This window comes from Polistes canadensis, unplaced genomic scaffold (genome assembly GCF_001313835.1).
Source record: "Polistes canadensis isolate GaletaPanama2010 unplaced genomic scaffold, ASM131383v1 scaffold_204, whole genome shotgun sequence".
Taxonomy (NCBI): domain Eukaryota; kingdom Metazoa; phylum Arthropoda; class Insecta; order Hymenoptera; family Vespidae; genus Polistes; species Polistes canadensis.
In genome coordinates, this window is record NW_014569751.1 from 202,379 (window position 1) to 211,935 (window position 9,557).

Here is a 9,557-nt window from a genome sequence, read left to right on the forward strand (position 1 = left end):
AGCCGACTTCGTATATCTCTCTTCTCTCTATATGTATTTGTGTATGCGTTTGTAGATGTGTGAGGGAATATGTGTATGCGTTTCTCTCTCTCTCTCTCTCTTTCTTTCTTTCTATCTATCATTCTAACTTTCATTCTACTCTCCAACGCTCTCTTTGCCAGCATTTTCGGCCAATCGATGACTCCTCCTCCCCCTCCTCCTCCCCCTCCTCCCTACCCCTTTTCCTCATACTCCAACTCTTCTCTTTCTCTCCGATCAAATTTTATCTTCGACGTTTTATTATATTCTTTCTCACTTTCTCTTTTATATATTTTTTTTCATCCCCCACCCACCCCCACCGCCCATTTCTTTTCATCACGTAAGATACTTCTTCATTACTTTTTTCCTCTACCCCCTTTTAACTCGTCTTACTTTTGATATTTTCTCTTTTCTTTTCTTGTTTGTTTTTTTTTTCGTATACGTTCGAATTAGAAGTTTTTGGGTCCGATGATAAGAAGAACGGAAGGTACGAGAAAAGAAGGAAGGAAGGAAGGAAGGAAGGAAGGAAGAAAACAGCATCCCTCGAAGCTTCTTCTTCTTCTTCCTTTTTTTTTTTTTTCTTTTCATTTCGTTCCCTCATTTTTTTGTTCGTGCCTTCTATTCCAAGCGAACGGGATGATGGTGGTGGTGGTGGTGGTGGTGGTGGTGTTAGACGATCAAAACGTGGATTGAATTTTCTATGGGGAGATCGATAAAGATGCGCTACGCCCTCGATGGAATTTATCGCTCGAACGGAGCGGTATTATCATTGCATACGTGCCATGGTGTTACTGCTATTCGAGATATCGACAGCTCTACACAGGAGATCCCTTATTTTTTTTTCTTTTTTTTGCTTTCCTTTTTTCCACTCTCTCTTTCTCTCTCTCTCTCTATCTCTCTATCATACTTGTCGCGATACAACCATGCTTTCCTTAAAACGTATATATATATATATATATATACATATGTATATTGAGTTGGCAACTAAGTGAGTGCGGATATGTTAGTTGCCAACTAAATGCACTTATGGTTACTTTAATAAAAACCTACAGGTCACCCTCCCATTATCTATCTATCTATACATCTCTCTATCTCTTTATATAAATAATTACTTACGTATATATATATATATAAAGATAATATTTTTTATAATATTTAGATATTACTCTTTGTATAAATAATTACTTACGTATATATATATATATATATAAAGATATTATTGTAAAATAAATTGAATATATATTATAATATATTGGGGTTGGCAACTAAGTGTTTGTGGATTTTTAGGTTACTTTGAACAAAAACCTTATTGAAAATACAAGTCCCCTTCGAAAAATTCGCAATCACTTAGTTGCCAGCCCAATATTTGCATCTATGTACGTATGTATGTTTTTTTAGGATTCCTTGACCTCATTTCTGTGATCATTTCTATACTGAATTCGTTGATACTTTACTTTACTTTACTTTACTCTATTCTACTCTACTCTCTCTTTCTATTATATGTCTATCTCTATATCTGAATTTGAACGTTGAGAGTTCATCCTGAACCCTGTCGGCTGGGCTTTACCTGTCTAACGATTAGAACGTTCGATAGAGTTCGTGGAAGACGATCGTAAACACGATATCCGAGTTTGGTGTGTCTCCCGATCGATGTTGGAACCAACATCGAAAGCCCGTCGATAGCAGAGGTCGTGACAAGTACTGAGGCAGTGATGTGCGGTGAGCCACTTGTTGTTCTCATTGCTCGTTGACCATCGGAAGTTCCGTTCTGGAGGTATCCGACTACCACCACTATTGAGGAGACCCCATTTACACGTCCACCACATCCGTTTTCGAGATGTTCGAAAATTTCATTAACTCTACTACTACTATATTATTATGGTATTATTATTGATATATATTATATTATATTTCTATGTGTGATAGAATCTAAATTTGAGAATGTTAAGATTTACATTGTTTAATGTGTGTCGAAACACACGTATAGAAATATGGGGTATCAGTGAATGACAGAATATTTCGGTTTATTTTGTTATATAGATCATTTAGATATATTTTAAATAGATTTATTATATGATTTTTAAGTATTCACAAAAGAAAAATGATCATATATTTTATTTATCAAAAATTTTATTTAAATAAATAAATGTTATCGTTGTGTACTTCCATTGTATTATCGAAAATGTACCCCTTATGCTATGCTTATGATATTATAATATTATATATCTACGTGCGCGTGCAATCAGCTTGACGTATGTATATGTTGTGTAATAGTCAAACGGGTAACTAACAAATTTACGTCTTTTAATTATATTACAAACGTGTATGTGTGTGTGTGTGTCAACCATGTTGCCGCACCGTATACCTTTTGCTTTAAATTTATTAACTATTACCTCATTTATCGTTCTACTTCATTATTGATAAACTTTATTAACTTATTAACGGGGGGGGGTGGGTGGGGGCTAACTGATAATAGGGAGAACGGTTCGAGCGTAGTTACGTCAACGACACACAAACCGGAATTAAAATCTTTCGTTGGATGTATTTAAAAAATTGTCAAACCAAATATAAATGTGCCAATTTTTGTAACTTAACCGAAAAAATCCAGTTGTTTTCGTCATCACAACGACAACTATTACTATCTTTACAATCGTAAAAGAATTCAAGTTAATTCGATTGACATAATTTTGTGAGATAAGGATTAAAAGTCTGGAAACGGGGGATGTTTTTGTCATCCTTGAATAAGAAACAAAACAAAAGAAAGAAACAGTGTGACGATTCTGATGGCCACTTGTTGTTCACTCATTCAACTATCCTTTGAATCCTCTTCCTGTAGTATTTTTTCGAACTAAAATACAAAAAGGGACCATAAAAGGTATGATCGGTGGGACTCACACGAGTGCACATTCAACACACATCCGTGTTTCCCCATGTGTTGAAGAATTATATTCTGTTGAGGAGTGTACAGCTACGAAAAAATGCAAGTAAGCAAGCAAGAAAAAGAAGCAGAAGGAAAAGAAAAAAAAAATAGGGTATGAGTAGATACTTTTCGGCAAGTAGTCAGGATCGAATTGGGACGAGTTGAAATGGTCTAGCAATCACATTACGTGGGGAACTCACCCTAACCCTATTTCGATATTCCCTTGTCGCAGTACTGTTCGTTTTTTCTTTCGTTCTTTAGTTTTTTCGCATCGTACATTTGCCTTTACACTTTCATTTAGGGCCCGGGGGTTGTACTTATCCTTAGACGTGTTAGTCCACATCTTTTAACATACTTCTTTACCTTTATTTCTGATATTTTTCTGTTCTGTTTCTGTTTCTGTTTCTGTTTCTATTTCTGTTTATTCTTTTTCAAGAATCGTATTAAGATTAATCACCTAATTTGATAATCTCTTTCGTGATTTTAATTATCAATAATTATTGATGGGTCCAAGAAAAAAAAATACAAACAATCAATTCGTTCTTTTATGCCCACAATACGAGAATTATTCAGGTTAGTTCAAAAATTCGTGTACATTTTTGCGAAATTTGTAATGCACGCGAACTTTTTCGACTGATCTAATAGTTTTTCTCTTCCCATTCGTTATTGTTGTTTATTTCGATGGAAAATTGTCATAAAAAAACAAAATAAAAAAAATTCTAAAGAAAGTTATAGTACGGATCGATATTTCAATCAGATTATCAATCGACCACCGGGGCCGATTGTCAACCGTTTGCGGTCACCCACAAACTGTCACCACAGCAGAAATAGGGGAATAAGGGTACCCATGAGGATTCGAAGTCAATCGTCGAATCAAAAGTCACAGGGGGAGTGGGGGTACGGTACCCCCCAAGGCTCTGACGAAAGTTCTTCTTTTTTCATTTCTTTTCGTTAAATTTTCTTTTTCAAAAAAAGAAAAAAAGAAAAATCATAGCTCGATTATTTTTCTATATTCTATATCGAAAAGAAATTGTTAATAATTGTTATGTGATTAACACGCGTTGTGTTTTACTCTCTATAACATTTTGACTTTAATTCGATTTCATTTGACGCGTTTTTCGAAAATATTAATTAAATCAAAGATGATGCACGCGAGACCTGAATCCAAAAATTTAACGTCTACCATCATGGGTACACGTGTGTTTTTTGTTTCTCCCAAGTTATTCTCCTCGCAAATATATTTTTCTTTCAATCTCGAATTCGAAAATCCGAATTTTTTTCGTTCGAAAACCTGATGGTGCTTAATTTTGATCTGGCGGCAATAAATTTGCAAAAAAAAAAGGAAACTGAACAGAGATGGTTGATCTTAGATGGTTGGTTGGTAATCCGATAATTACAGCCACGTGGATGGAATGGATTGTGGGGGATGGGAGGGAGGGGGTGGTGGTGGTGGTAAGAAAGAGAGACAGTAAACGATCGGAAGTGAGATAGAAAACTAGTAGACGCGCCAGGGGGAGAAAGTAAGGTAATGGAAAGGAAGGAAGGAAGAAAGGGGGTTGGAGGGGGAGGGGGAGGAGGAGGAGGAGGAGGAAGGGTAAGCAGAGTAGAAGAAGGAGATTGCAGTCGACTAGGAAGGTTGCCGTAATGAAATCAGGGATGTAATGGCCCCGTCAGAGGGTGCAAACGCTTTCCCTGCTTCCCCACTTGGGCCCCGCCCCCCCCTAACCCCCTGAATCCGATTTTCTATCGGGTTCTCTATCCATCGATGTGTAAGTCTCTTTCCCCTATCGGACTTTTCATGTACCGTGAAATCATTAGGTACGCACCATGATCGCAGCTAGAAACGAACGAATGAACGAACGAACGGACGAATGAACGTACGAGTTAGTTCGTGTTCAGTATTTCCTCTTAGCTATGGTACTCCTTTTTTTCCCCCTTTCTCGAAAAATTCATACTCGATGGGAAAGTATTCGGAATATATTCTCCTTCACGTAGATAGGTTGAAAATTAACCCGAGGAATCGGACGGGGGGGGGCATGTTGCCCATTGATTGTGATACTCGCATAGGAGGCCACTTTTTATTCTTTTCCCGTATCTCTCACTTTTTATTTCTACTCTCTCTCTCTCTCTCTCTCTCTCTCTCTCTCTCTCTCTCTCTCTCTCTCTCTCTCTCACTCTTTCTTTCTTTCCGTTTCTATTTTTCTTTTTGGTTTCGATTATTTTCTCTATCTTTCTCAATCTAACTATATGTACACGATACTCTCTCTCTCTCTCTTTCTCTCTCTCTCTCTTTCTCTTTCTCTCTTTGCGTGGTGCGTTCGTTCTCCCCCACCCCATTGCATTTTTCTTGAGTGGGGAGTTTTACACACCATGGGTTTCATACTGGCTTCCATCCAGAGCCGGGTTACGATTTCATTCGCTGCTGTCTCCCTTCCCCAACTACCTAACTTACTCTTTCTCTCTTTCTCTCTTTCTCTCTTTTCCTCTTCCATCGTCGATACCCAACACCAACCCCAGAATACGTTCGGTTTATATCGCGAGTAAGTTTTGCACGCCGCAGAGCCATGCCAGTGCTCCTCGTAACTGGAGTTTCCTCTTTTCGGTTTTTTTTTTCCTCTGCCCTTTTCTCTCTCTCTCTCTTTCTCTCATTTTTTTTTCTTTTTTCAGCAGCAAACTTCCTTCGTCGTCTCTCGTACCCAATATCCCATGCATTTCGTTTCCTCTCTCTTTCTGTCTTTCATTCTCTTTCCATCCTCAGTCAGCTCGTTCCCTTTTCGTCCCGTTTCGCTTCACCGGGCATTTCTGGCCCTTCTTCTCCCTTCCGCATTCGTACTTTCTTTCTTTATTTATTTCTCTACCCTTCTTTTCTCAGTAGCCTTGCTCCGTTTCTTTCTTTCTTTCTTTCTTACCATAAATTCCATCTCTTTCTCTCTCTCTCTCTCCCCTGTTCTTTTTCACAAGTGGTCTCAGAACCGGACCGGCGCCGGTGTCGTGTTTCGCTTAATAGGTTGGTTAGCAACCATTTATAGTAAACCACCCACCCAAGGGTAGTTTCGTTATTATCACCCTTATTACGATTATCGTCAGATTTTTCTTATTGTAACTACCTACCAACCACCCTACCCACCCACCTACCAACCACCTCACCTACCCACCTACCCTTTAACTATCTCGATTATTCGCAAATATCTTCACACATATTAATTCAAATTGTTCTCATACTCAATAACAGATCCACTTCCTTCCCTTCCCCTTCCCCTCCTCAAACTCCCCCATCCTTTGCTATGGCACTACCCACACTTAAACTTCTTCCTTTTCTATATCACACATGACTGCTAAACGAGGACATTTCTCGATGGGTTTTAGAGTAAGGGGCTAGATGAGGGGAGGGGAGGGGGCGGGGCGGGGAGGAGGAGAGAATTGGGGTGAGTTACTCTTCACGCTCGTTATCAACCGCACGCTCCGTTTACGCCGATGAAAATCGATGGAGAACCGCGTATAGGGTCGATGTTAATGTACCCTTGCAACAGGTTGAATGAATCGCCCGTTGTTTTCCATAGGGCAGAACTTCGATTGCGTCTGTGCGCGCGCGCGCGCGTGCTTGCTTGCTTGCTTGCTTGCTTGCTTACTCCCACACATTACTCGTACATATTCACAATACCTTTACATTCATTCGTATACCTACTAACATCTACAAACATCTATACACACACAGAGATACACGGACAGATACTGTACGTGTACAAACACACTCGTAACCGTCGTTAGCTCGGTTTGCATTTATACTTAAACCAGGATCTGGTGTCGCGCCGATAAGAGGATTGGAGAGGTGGGCAACCTCCTCGCGCGCGCGCACATATCCGGTACACATCGATGTCCATAAATTGTATCGACGCCACGGTTCCCCGAATCTTCTCTCTTACTCTCTCTCACACATATTTTCTCTCTCTCGCTCTCTCTTTATGGCTTTCCGACCATCCCGTTGTGTTAAACCTCCTCGATGTCCCGCTAATTTTCGACCTAGAACGATCACTTTTTTTTTCTCCCCCTCCACCTGCCCCCCTTCTTTTTTTATATCCACTATTTTTCCTCTCTGTGTGTGTTTCTTTCTCTCTTTTTCTCTCTTTTTCGTTACGGTAGACCGCGTTCATCTAGTTGCTCGTTCGTATCCCTTTCCCCCCCCCCTCCTTCCCAAGCCCCATCGGTGGATCTAGCTCGTGTCGTATCGATCACGTCATTCGTTATCCATCCATGACTCTTAACCCGACGTGTGGGAAAGCATCGAGGATCGTTCGATGTGTAACTATCGATTTCCACTGCCACCATTCCACCACCACCACCACCATCGAGAAATTCCGAAAATTCAGTGGTACCTTCACCTACCGAAATCCAAATCCGTCGAGGATTCGTTTAGAATGAACTGAGAGAGAAAGAGAGAGAGAGAGAGAGAGAGAGGAAATACCTGGAATCTCTACTATTACTACTACTGTTATTCTCTCACTAAGAGAAAGAGTGTGTGTGTGTGTGTGTGAGTGGCTAAGAGATGGGTCTTACTGGCGTATTTTCCGACCGGGAGGAAATCCTGTTAACTCATTAATAACTGACTCGCGTTCTACTCGTTCTGCAGAAGCGAAGAGAGTTAGTTCATCTCTCTTGCTTGCCCTTTCCCTTCCATTCCCTTCTCTTCTCTTCTCTTCTCTTCTGTTCCCTTTCCTTGCTTACTACCACACCATTACGTACGGTTCTACTATTACCAAGCTGCGGTAGTATCATCGTTCCTGCTAGCCAACGGGTAGGATGGCGCATCGTTTTGCCCGCAGGATTAATGGATGAACATTCTCTGGTCTGGTCTGGTTGAGTCTGGTCTTGGAAGCACGAACTCTGGTGAACGGACTCCGACTACGATTAGGGAATGCCTCGCTGCACTTGGACATTTTACCTCTTTCTTCCTTTTTTTCAAATTCTTTTTTTTCTTATCAGCTTATCAACCCTAGAACTACGAACTTTGTTTTTTTTAACCTTCAAATTACATACTGGGGGGGTTTTTTAAGTCCTAAAAACTGTTCCGATAGCAATAATCAGACTTTTAGGTATTTGAATTCTGTTGTTTTTTTTTCATGTCAAAGGGAATGATGAAAAAACAAATTCAATTTTACTAAAGTTTAATCGGTGATAACTAGCCCAGTTAATAGTTCTAGGGTTAATACATCTCACTCTTTAAGAAATGTGTGCAGTACTTTTACTTAGATGCTGATATATTTGTTTCTAATCGATATTATTATTTTACGTCAATACAAATTATTCATTAAATAATTCTCTCTCTATCTTTTTTTCAACGTTTATATAACAATAATAATAATAATAATTTTTGTATGAGAAATAAAAATTGTGTTCATATTCTTGTCATATACGAGAAAGGAAAGAAGGAAGGAAGGAAGGAAGGAAGGAAGGAAGGAAGGAAGGAAGGAAGGAAGGAAGGAAAACTTGATGGAAGAAACGAGCCAAGACGAGCTCGTGAAACCGAACGAACGTTTCTGACGAAGTGACGTTATTTTACCGTTCAGAGAGAGAGAGAGAGAGAGACAGAGAATTCCACAGAGTTTTACCTAGTTCTTTAGGTTCAAGGAATCGACGACGAAACGATAAGAAAAGAAGAGAAAATAAGAGATAGACGTAAGGTAAAAGTTTAAAGAACGTACGAATACGGTGTTCCATTTCTTTGCAAAGGTTAGATGAAAACCATATTTGTAAATTTGCGAGCTAAAGGATTTCTGGAATTTTTATCAATGAAAAACAAAAAAAGAAAATATTTCTACGTTCTTCTCGTAACATTATATAATTTATAATTATTTATTACATGTAATTATTATATATAAAATGATCAAGTTGCTTATTGATTATCATTCGTAGCAATGCGATTACAAATCGAAGATAAGTATAAAAAAAGAGAAGGACAAACAAAAAAAACAAAGTAAGAAATACGTGAAATGATATTTGATTAAATTTTTCTTTTAAATTTTGATAAAAAGAAAATGATCTTTTTCCTAAAACACGTTTTGTTCTTGATAGGTAATTAATGCAACGCTTATTCTGTTCAACTTTCAAAACTTCGTTAACGAAATATCCTCTATAGAGAGATACATATACATAGATACACCTTATCATCTTTATCGATCAATGAAAAGTTTAATACATATATACATATATACATATACATAGTGAAATATCAACACATATCAAATACGTTGATGAAAGATCATACATTTGTGTTTATTCTTATACATTAATATAAGACCCACTTGAGTTTCTCGACATTCTCCAATTTCGATTTTTTATTGTAACATACATACAAAAGATATTCTGTTGGAAATTGAAGAAATTAAAGTAGAGACAAACGATCGATAAGATCACACGTTTATCAGGTGAATGAAAGATTTGGCAAGTTGCTGCAAAGTATGATACTTTTGGTATACGAGAATAGTAGATGATTCTTAACATGTATCAGTCGTTCTAAATATTGCCTGGCAAAAGTAGACTCGAACGAGGTGGTCTGAGCAGATAAACTTATGGCAACAGTGAAGAAAATGTAGGGGCGGGTGGGGGAGGGAGGGAGGGAGGG